Raw genomic sequence first — 10,000 nt, 5'->3', positions numbered from 1 at the left:
AGAGGTTGGAATGACACTGCTTTGCAGCTGACCATGTGCCCTGATTTGTGACGCCCGTTTGGAGGATGATATCTCAGGAAGGCCGAGGCCGATTTCCTCCGGGTATGGCTCGTTGCGTGCGGCAGGAGGAGGCGCAGCGTACGGTACCGAGCACTGGGAGGTGCGATGCTGCCCGCCGGAGTGACAGCGAAAGGCTGCGCACCGCTTTCCGCCTGCTAACTCGGCGTCCGTGAGACCGACCGACTTCGCTTTACCGCCGGAGCTAGAGTGGGGCAAGGGGCACGGTTGGGTACCGGAACGATCACGTTCGCACACCGGGAAGTCGAGTGCCGGGTCTCGAAACGGAGCCGGGTCGGCCCAATTTAAAACGGAGAATAGAGTGCTGCCCTCTGCGGGTGAAAACCTGGAAGTACGTTGGTTAATGATTTCCAGTTCACCCCGCTTGGTCAGGCCCACTCGGAGGCAGATAACTCCGGAACGCCGAGGCCGATTTCCTCCGGGTATGGCTCGTTGCGTGCGGCAGGAGGCGGCGCAGCGTACGGTACCGAGCACTCGGAGATGCGGTGCTGCCCGCCGGAGTGACAGCGAAAGGCTGCGCACCGCTTTCCGCCTGGTAACTCGGCGTCCGTGAGACCGACCGACTCCGCTTTAGCACCGGAGCTAGAGTGGGGCAAGGGGCACCGAAGGGTACCGGAACGATCACGTTCGCATACCGGGAAGTCGAGTGACGGGCCGCTGAAAGCGAGCAGGGTGCCACCGCTCGGGGCCCCGGTTTGTCCGTCCCACCCGGAGGCCCATATCTCCGGAAGGCACAGGCCGATTTCCTCCGGGTATGGCTCGTTGTGTGCGGCCGGACCAGGCGCAGCGGACGGTACCGAGCACTGGGAGGTGCGATGCTGCCCGCCGGAGTGACAGCGAAAGGCTGCGCACCGCTTTCCGCCTGCTAACTCGGCGTCCGTGAGACCGACCGACTCCGCTTTACCGCCGGAGCTAGAGTGGGGCAAGGGGCACGGTTGAGTACCGGAAGGATGACGTTCGCACACCGGGAAGTCGAGTGCCGGGCCGCTGAAAGCGAGCAGGGTGCCACCGACTCGTCGGGCCCACTCGGAGGCTGATATCTCAGGAAGGCCGAGGCCGATTTCCTCCGGGTATGGCTCGTTGCGTGCGGCAGGAGGCGGCGCAGCGTACGGTACCGAGCACTGGGAGGTGCGATGCTGCCCGCCGGAGTGACAGCGAAAGGCTGCGCACCGCTTTCCGCCTGCTAACTCGGCGTCCGTGAGACCGACCGACTTCGCTTTACCGCCGGAGCTAGAGTGGGGCAAGGGGCACGGTTGGGTACCGGAACGATCACGTTCGCACACCGGGAAGTCGAGTGCCGGGTCTCGAAACGGAGCCGGGTCGGCCCAATTTAAAACGGAGAATAGAGTGCTGCCCTCTGCGGGTGAAAACCTGGAAGTACGTTGGTTAATGATTTCCAGTTCACCCCGCTTGGTCAGGCCCACTCGGAGGCGGATAACTCCGGAACGCCGAGGCCGATTTCCTCCGGGTATGGCTCGTTGCGTGCGGCAGGAGGCGGCGCAGCGTACGGTACCGAGCACTCGGAGATGCGGTGCAGCCCGCCGGAGTGACAGCGAAAGGCTGCGCACCGCTTTCCGCCTGCTAACTCGGCGTCCGTGAGACCGACCGACTTCGCTTTACCGCCGGAGCTAGAGTGGGGCAAGGGGCACGGTTGAGTACCGGAAGGATGACGTTCGCACACCGGGAAGTCGAGTGCCGGGCCGCTGAAAGCGAGCTCGGGGCCCCGGTTTGTCCGTCCCACCCGGAGGCCCATATCTCCGGAAGGCAAAGGCCGATTTCCACCGGGTATGGCTCGTTGTGTGCGGCCGGACCAGGCGCAGCGGACGGTACCGAGCACTCGGAGGTGCGGCGCTGCCCGCCGGAGTGACAGCGAAAGGCTGCGCACCGCTTTCCGCCTGGTAACTCGGCGTCTGTGAGACCGACCGACTCCGCTTTACCGCCGGAGCTAGAGTGGGGCAAGGGGCACCGTTGGGTACCGGAACGATCACGTTCGCACACCGGGAAGTCGAGTGCCGGGCCGCTGAAAGCGAGTAGGGTGCCACCGCTCGGGGCCCCGGTTTGTCCGTCCCACCCGGAGGCCCATATCTCCGGAAGGCACAGGCCGATTTCCTCCGGGTATGGCTCGTTGTGTGCGGCCGGACCAGGCGCAGCGGACGGTACCGAGCACTCGGAGGTCCGGCGCTGCCCGCCGGAGGTACAGCGAAAGGCTGCAAACCACTTTCCGCCGCCACCCTCCGCGGGCGTGAGACCGACGGTCATCGGGTTTGGTTCCGCGGCTCGAGCAGGACGAGGGGCAGCGAACGGTACCGGAACGAACCCGGTCGCACACCGGGAAGTCGAGTGCCGGGTCTCGAAACGGAGCCGGGTCGGCCCAGTTTAAAACGGAGAAGAGAGTGCTGCCCTCTGCGGGTGAAAACCTGGAAGTACGTTGGTTAATGATTTCCAGTTCACCCCGCTTGGTCAGGCCCACTCGGAGGCGGATAACTCCGGAACGCCGAGGCCGATTTCCTGCGGGTATGGCTCGTTGCGTGCGGCAGGAGGCGGCGCAGCGTACGGTACCGAGCACTCGGAGGTGCGGTGCTGCCCGCCGGAGTGACAGCGAAAGGCTGCGCACCGCTTTCCGCCTGCTAACTCGGCGTCCGTGAGACCGACCGACTCCGCTTTAGCACCGGAGCTAGAGTGGGGCAAGGGGCACCGAAGGGTACCGGAACGATGACGTTCGCACACCGGGAAGTCGAGTGCCGGGCCGCCGAAAGCGAGCAGGGTGCCACCGCTCGGGGCCCCGGTTTGTCCGTCCCACCCGGAGGCCCATATCTCCGGAAGGCACAGGCCGATTTCCACCGGGTATGGCTCGTTGTGTGCGGCCGGACCAGGCGCAGCGGATGGTACCGAGCACTCGGAGGTCGGGCGCTGCCCGCCGGAGGTACAGCGAAAGGCTGCAAACCACTTTCCGCCGCCTCCCTCCGCGGGCGTGAGACCGACGGTCGTCGGGTTTGTTTCCCCGGCTAGAGCAGGACGAGGGGCAGCGAACGGTACCGGAACGAACCCGGTCGCACACCGGGAAGTCGACTAGCGGGCCGCCGAAAGCGAGCACGGGGCCCCGGTTTGTCCGTCCCACCCGGAGGCCCATATCTCTGGAAGGCACAGGCCGATTTCCACCGGGTATGGCTCGTTGTGTGCGGCAGGACCAGGCGCAGCGGACGGTACCGAGCACTCGGAGGTCGGGCGCTGCCCGCCGGAGGTACAGCGAAAGGCTGCAAACCACTTTCCGCCGCCTCCCTCCGCGGGCGTGAGACCGACGGTCGTCGGGTTTGGTTCCGCGGCTAGAGCAGGACGAGGGGCAGCGAACGGTACCGGAACGAACCCGGTCGCACACCGGGAAGTCGAGTGCCGGGTCTCGAAACGGAGCCGGGTCGGCCCAGTTTAAAACGGAGAAGAGAGTGCTGCCCTCTGCGGGTGAAAACCTGGAAGTACGTTGGTTAATGATTTCCAGTTCACCCCGCTTGGTCAGGCCCACTCGGAGGCGGATAACTCCGGAACGCCGAGGCCGATTTCCTCCGGGTCTGGCTCGTTGCGTGCGGCAGGAGGCGGCGCAGCGTACGGTACCGAGCACTCGGAGATGCGGTGCAGCCCGCCGGAGTGACAGCGAAAGGCTGCGCACCGCTTTCCGCCTGGTAACTCGGCGTCCGTGAGACCGACCGACTCCGCTTTAGCACCGGAGCTAGAGTGGGGCAAGGGGCACGGTTGGGTACCGGAAGGATGACGTTCGCACACCGGGAAGTCGAGTGCCGGGCCGCCGAAAGCGAGCACGGGGTCCCGGTTTGTCCGTCCCACCCGGAGGCCCATATCTCCGGAAGGCACAGGCCGATTTCCTCCGGGTATGGCTCGTTGCGTGCGGCCGGACCAGGCGCAGCGGACGGTACCGAGCACTCGGAGGTCGGGCGCTGCCCGCCGGAGGTACAGCGAAAGGCTGCAAACCACTTTCCGCCGCCTCCCTCCGCGGGCGTGAGACCGACGGTCGTCGGGTTTGTTTCCGCGGCTAGAGCAGGACGAGGGGCAGCGAACGGTACCGGAAGGAACCCGGTCGCACACCGGGAAGTCGACTAGCGGGCCGCCGAAAGCGAGCACGGGGCCCCGGTTTGTCCGTCCCACCCGGAGGCCCATATCTCTGGAAGGCACAGGCCGATTTCCACCGGGTATGGCTCGTTGTGTGCGGCAGGACCAGGCGCAGCGGACGGTACCGAGCACTCGGAGGTCGGGCGCTGCCCGCCGGAGGTACAGCGAAAGGCTGCAAACCACTTTCCGCCACCTCCCTCCGCGGGCGTGAGACCGACGGTCGTCGGGTTTGTCTCCGCGGCTAGAGCAGGACGAGGGGCAGCGAACGGTACCGGAACGAACCCGGTCGCACACCGGGAAGTCGACCAGCGGGCCGCCGAAAGCGTGCTCGGGTCCCCGGTTTGTCTGTCCCACCCGGAGGCTGATATCTGAGGAAGTCCGAGGCCGATTTCCTCCGGCTAACTCGGCGGGCAATGTGTCCCCCCCCCACCATCTTCGGCTGATTACCGTGGCTGGACCGGATCAAGGAGCAACGGAACCGTGCCAGAACGACGTCGGTCGGACGGCGTGAACTGATAGTGCCGAGGCCGGAAACCGAGCCGGAAATGTGCACCGATTTATTGGTCCCACTCGCAGGCCCATATCTCCGGAAGGCCGAGGCCGATTTCCTCCGGGTATGGTTCGCTGCGTGCAGCCGGAAGGGGAGCAGCGGACGGCACTGAGCAGCCGGAGGTGCGGCGCTGCCCGCCGGAGCTGCAAGCGAAAGGCTGCGCACCGCTTTCCGCTGGCTAACTCGGCGGCCGTCAGGCCGACCGACTCCGCTTCAGCACGGGAGCTGGAGTCGGGCAAGGGGCACCGAAGGGTACCGGAAGGATCACGTTCGGACACCGGGAAGTCGAGTGCCGGGCCGCCGAAAGCGAGCTCGGGGCCCCGGTTTGTCCGTCCCACCCGGAGGCCCATATCTCGAGAAGGCACAGGCCGATTTCCTCCGGGTTTGGCTCGCTGCGTGCGGCCGGACGAGGCGCAGCGAACGGTACCGAGCACTCGGAGGTGCGGCGCTGCCCGCCGGAGGTACAGCGAAAGGCTGCAAACCGCTTTCCGCCTCCTCTCCCCTCGGGCGTGAGACCGACGGTCGTCTGGTTTGCTTCCGCGGCAAGAGCAGGACGAGGGGCACCGAGCGGTACCAGAACGAACCCGGTCGCACACCGGGATGTCGAGTGCCCGGCCCAAACCCGCTACCCCCCCCCCACCCGAAAGCGAGCCACGGTTTGTGGATTAAAAGTGAAGCGGCAAAGATTTGTAAAACAGCGTGAAATGATGAACCAGAAGCCCAAAGTAATGGTGGGAATAAAAGTTCCGAAATGTGAAATGGTGAACCAGAAGTTGTGTGAACTGTTTAACCCAAAGTGGCAAAAATGGATTAAAAGGGGTGAAATGATCGACCGCAAAGCAGGGCAAGCATTAAACAAAAGCAGCAGCATTTTTTAAAAAGGGACAAATGGTTTACCAGAATCCCAAAAGAATGCTCAGAGACTTAAGTGCCAAAGGGGAAATGGTTAACCAGTAGCTGGGTGAACTGTTTAACCAAAAGTGGGAAAAAGGATTAAAAGGGGTGAAATGATTAACCAGAAGGCGAAAGCAATGTGCCGCGTCAAAGTCCTAAAGGGGAAAAGGTTGACCATAAAGCAGGGAAATGATTAAACCAAAGCAGAAAAATTCAGTAAAAAGGGGCAAATGGTTAACCAGAAGTTGGGTGAACTGCTTAACCAAAAGTGGGAAAGAGGATTAAAAGGGGAGAAATGTTGAACCAGATGTCGAAAACAATGCGCGGCGATGAAGTCTGAAAGAGGAAAAGGTTGACCGCAAAGCAGGGAAAGGATTAAACAGAAGCAGCAATATCTTTTAAAAAGGGACAAATGGTGAACCAGAATCCCAAAAGAATGCTCAGAGACTTAAGTCCCAAAGGGGCAAATGGTTAACCAGAAGCTGGGTGAACTGTTTAACCAAAAGTGGGAAAAAGGATTAAAAGGGGTGAAATGATTAACCAGAAGGCGAAAGCAAAGTGCGGCGGCGAAGTCCTAAAGGAGAAAAGGTTGACCAGAAAGCAGGGAAACGATTAAACAAAAGCGGCAACATTTTTTAAAAAGTGGCAAATGGTTAACCAGAATCCCAAAATAATGCTCAGAGACTTAAGTCCCAAAGGGGCAAATGGTTAACCAGAAGCTGGGTGAACTGTTTAACCAAAAGTGGGAAAAAGGATTAAAATGTTGTGAAATGATTAACCAGAAGGCGAAAGCAAAGTGCGGCGGCGAAGTCCTAAAGGGGAAAAGGTTGACCATAAAGCAGGGAAATGATTAAACAAAAGCAGAAAAATTCAGTAAGAAGGGGCAAATGGTTAACCAGAAGCTGGTTGAACTGCTTAACCAAAAGTGGCAAAAAGGATTGAAAGGGGAGAAATGTTTAACCGGATGTCGTAAACAAGGTGCGGCGATGAAGTCGGAAAGAGGAAAAGGTTGACCAGAAAGCAGGGAAAGCATTAAACAAAAGCAGCAACATTTTTTAAAAAGTGGCAAATGGTTAACCAGAATCCCAAAAGAATGCTCAGAGACTTAAGTCCCAAAGGGGAAATGGTGAACCAGAAGCTGGGTGAACTGGTGAACCAAAAGTGGGAAAAAGGATTAAAAGGGGAGAAATGTTTAACCAGAAGGCAAAAGCAAAGTGCGGCGGCGAAGTCCAAAAGGGGAAAAGGTTGACAAGAAAGCAGGGAAATGATTAAACCAAAGCGGAAAAATTCAGTAAAATGGGGCAAATGGTTAACCAGAAGCTGGGTGAAATGGTTAACCAAAAGTGGCAAAAAAAGATTTAAAGGGGAAAAATGATTAACCAGAAGTCGACAACAATGCGCGGCGATGAAGTCTGAAAGGGGAAAAGGTTGACCACATAGCAGGGAAACGATTAAACAAAAGCGGCAAAATTTTTAAAAAAGTGGCAAATGATTAACCAGAATCCCAAAAGAATGCTCAGGGACTAAGTCCCAAAGGGGAAATGGTTAACCAGAAGCTGGGGGAAATGGTTAACCAAAAGTTGCAAAAATGATTAAAAGGGGTGAAATGATCAACCAGAAGTCGAAAATTATGTGCGGCGGTGAAGTCTGAAAGAGGGAAAGGTTGACCAGAAAGCATTAAACAAAAGTGGCAACATTTTAAAAAAATTGGCAAATGGTTAACCAGAATCCCAAAAGAATGCTCAGAGACTAAGTCCCAAAGGGGAAATGGTTAACCAGAAGCTGGGGGAAATGGTTAACCAAAAGTTGCAAAAATGATTAAAAGGGGTGAAATGATTAACCAGGAGGCTAAAGCAATGTGCTGCGGTGAAGTCCTAAAGGGGAAAAGGTTGACCAGAAAGCAGGGAAAGCATTAAACAAAAGCGGCAACATTTTTTAAAAAGTGGCAAATGATTAACCAGAATCCCAAAAGAATGCTCAGAGACCAAGTCCCAAAGGGGAAATGGTTAACCAGAAGCTGGGGGAAATGGTTAACCAAAAGTTGCAAAAATGATTAAAAGGGGTGAAATGATTAACCAGGAGGCTGAAGCAATGTGCCGCGGTGAAGTCCTAAAGGGGAAAAGGTTGACCACAAAGCAGGGAAAGCATTAAACAAAAGCGGCAACATTTTTAAAAAAGTGGCAAATGATTAACCAGAATCCCAAAAGAATGCTCAGAGACTAAGTCCCAAAGGGGAAATGGTTAACCAGAAGCTGGGGGAAATGGTTAACCAAAAGTTGCAAAAATGATTAAAAGGGGTGAAATGATTAACCAGGAGGCTAAAGCAATGTGCCGCGGTGAAGTCTGAAAGAGGGAAAGGTTGACCAGAAAGCATTAAACAAAAGTGGCAACATTTTTAAAAAATTGGCAAATGATTAACCAGAATCCCAAAAGAATGCTCAGAGACTAAGTCCCAAAGGGGAAATGGTTAACCAGAAGCTGGGGGAAATGGTTAACCAAAAGTTGCAAAAATGATTAAAAGGGGTGAAATGATTAACCAGGAGGCTGAAGCAATGTGCCGCGGTGAAGTCTGAAAGAGGGAAAGGTTGACCAGAAAGCATTAAACAAAAGTGGCAACATTTTTAAAAAAGTGGCAAATGATTAACCAGAATCCCAAAAGAATGCTCAGAGACCAAGTCCCAAAGGGGAAATGGTTAACCAGAAGCTGGGGGAAATGGTTAACCAAAAGTTGCAAAAATGATTAAAAGGGGTGAAATGATTAACCAGGAGGCTGAAGCAATGTGCCGCGGTGAAGTCTGAAAGAGGGAAAGGTTGACCAGAAAGCATTAAACAAAAGTGGCAACATTTTTTAAAAATTGGCAAATGATTAACCAGAATCCCAAAAGAATGCTCAGAGACCAAGTCCCAAAGGGGAAATGGTTAACCAGAAGCTGGGGGAAATGGTTAACCAAAAGTTGCAAAAATGATTAAAAGGGGTGAAATGATTAACCAGGAGGCTGAAGCAATGTGCCGCGGTGAAGTCTGAAAGAGGGAAAGGTTGACCAGAAAGCATTAAACAAAAGTGGCAACATTTTTTAAAAATTGGCAAATGGTTAACCAGAATCCCAAAAGAATGCTCACAGACTAAGTCCCAAAGGGGAAATGGTTAACCAGAAGCTGGGTGAAATGGTTAACCAAAAGTTACAAAAATGATTAAAAGGGGTGAAATGATCAACCAGAAGTCGAAAACAATGTGCGGCGATGAAGTCCTAAGGTGGAAAAGTTACCCAGAAGGCAGGGAAATGATCAAACGAAAGCAGCCAAAAAATTATTAAAAGAGGGGAACTGATGAACCAAAAGATGAGAAACGGCCCGCAGAGACTAAGTCCAAAACGGGAACTGGTGAACCGGAAATGATTAACCAAAAACTAAGTCCGAAGAGGGAACTGGTAAACCAGAACTGAGTAACCAGATTTTTAAAATTAATTATAAATGGGGAAACGATTGAGCAAAAGGCGGAAATTAAGTCACAGGGACCAGGTCCGAAAGGGCAAGAGGTTACCCCGTAGGGGGCATTCGTCAACTCAATCTGAAAATTTTGGAGGCAAATCTGACCAAAATGCGGAAATCGGACCACACCGCGAGGGGCGCCATTCGACGGGGCAGGGGTAGACGCGTCGAACGGTGCCTGAAGGTCCCGGCTGCGACACGTGAGTCCGGAGATATGGCCAGTCAAAGTCTGATGGGAGGTACCGAAGCCGAAAAATCGAAACGCGTTTGCGGCGATTCGGTGTCAGAAAGTCGGTCACGAATTCAAATTCGTCCCGCTGATTCGCCAATTGCCAGCCGGTTCCGGGGGGATTGGCGGGGTACCTGCAGGATAGTAAGAGGTGGCATGTCGAGACTTAGCCTGTTTACCAGACTTGTGTCCAGCGCCTCCAGGTCTGCAGAGACCGACCCGGGCTGCCGCCCAACCGACTTTTAAGCCTTTTGGGAGTGGGAATTTTTCCCATTTTTCCCCATTTTTCGGGTTTTTTGGTCGGGCTTGAAAACGGCGGCCCCGAGGCCTCCCGGGGCTGGCGGGCTTCGGCTCCCTTGCGAGAGGGTCCGAATTCCACCCGTTTAAGCCCAGAAAGGAGTTCGGAAGTCAGTCGGTCGAGGGAACCCCTTCGGAAGTCCGACGGGGATGGATTCGGCCGGCGTTTCGGATCTCCGGTCAGAGGATTCCCCCCCTGGGCGGGGGGGTGCGAGTAGCTGCCGGCAAACGGTCCCTTGCACTTGTGGCACAAAAAGTCCGAGCACAGGTTAATGAGTTGGCCGCGGAAGCCCCTATGCCGAAATGAGAAAGCCCCCGTTGCGGGGATTTAGTGACGCATCTGCGGC

Source organism: Heptranchias perlo, unplaced genomic scaffold (genome assembly GCF_035084215.1).
Source record: "Heptranchias perlo isolate sHepPer1 unplaced genomic scaffold, sHepPer1.hap1 HAP1_SCAFFOLD_331, whole genome shotgun sequence".
In the NCBI taxonomy this organism is placed as follows: Eukaryota; Metazoa; Chordata; class Chondrichthyes; order Hexanchiformes; family Hexanchidae; genus Heptranchias; species Heptranchias perlo.
This window is presented reverse-complemented; position numbering follows the sequence as displayed.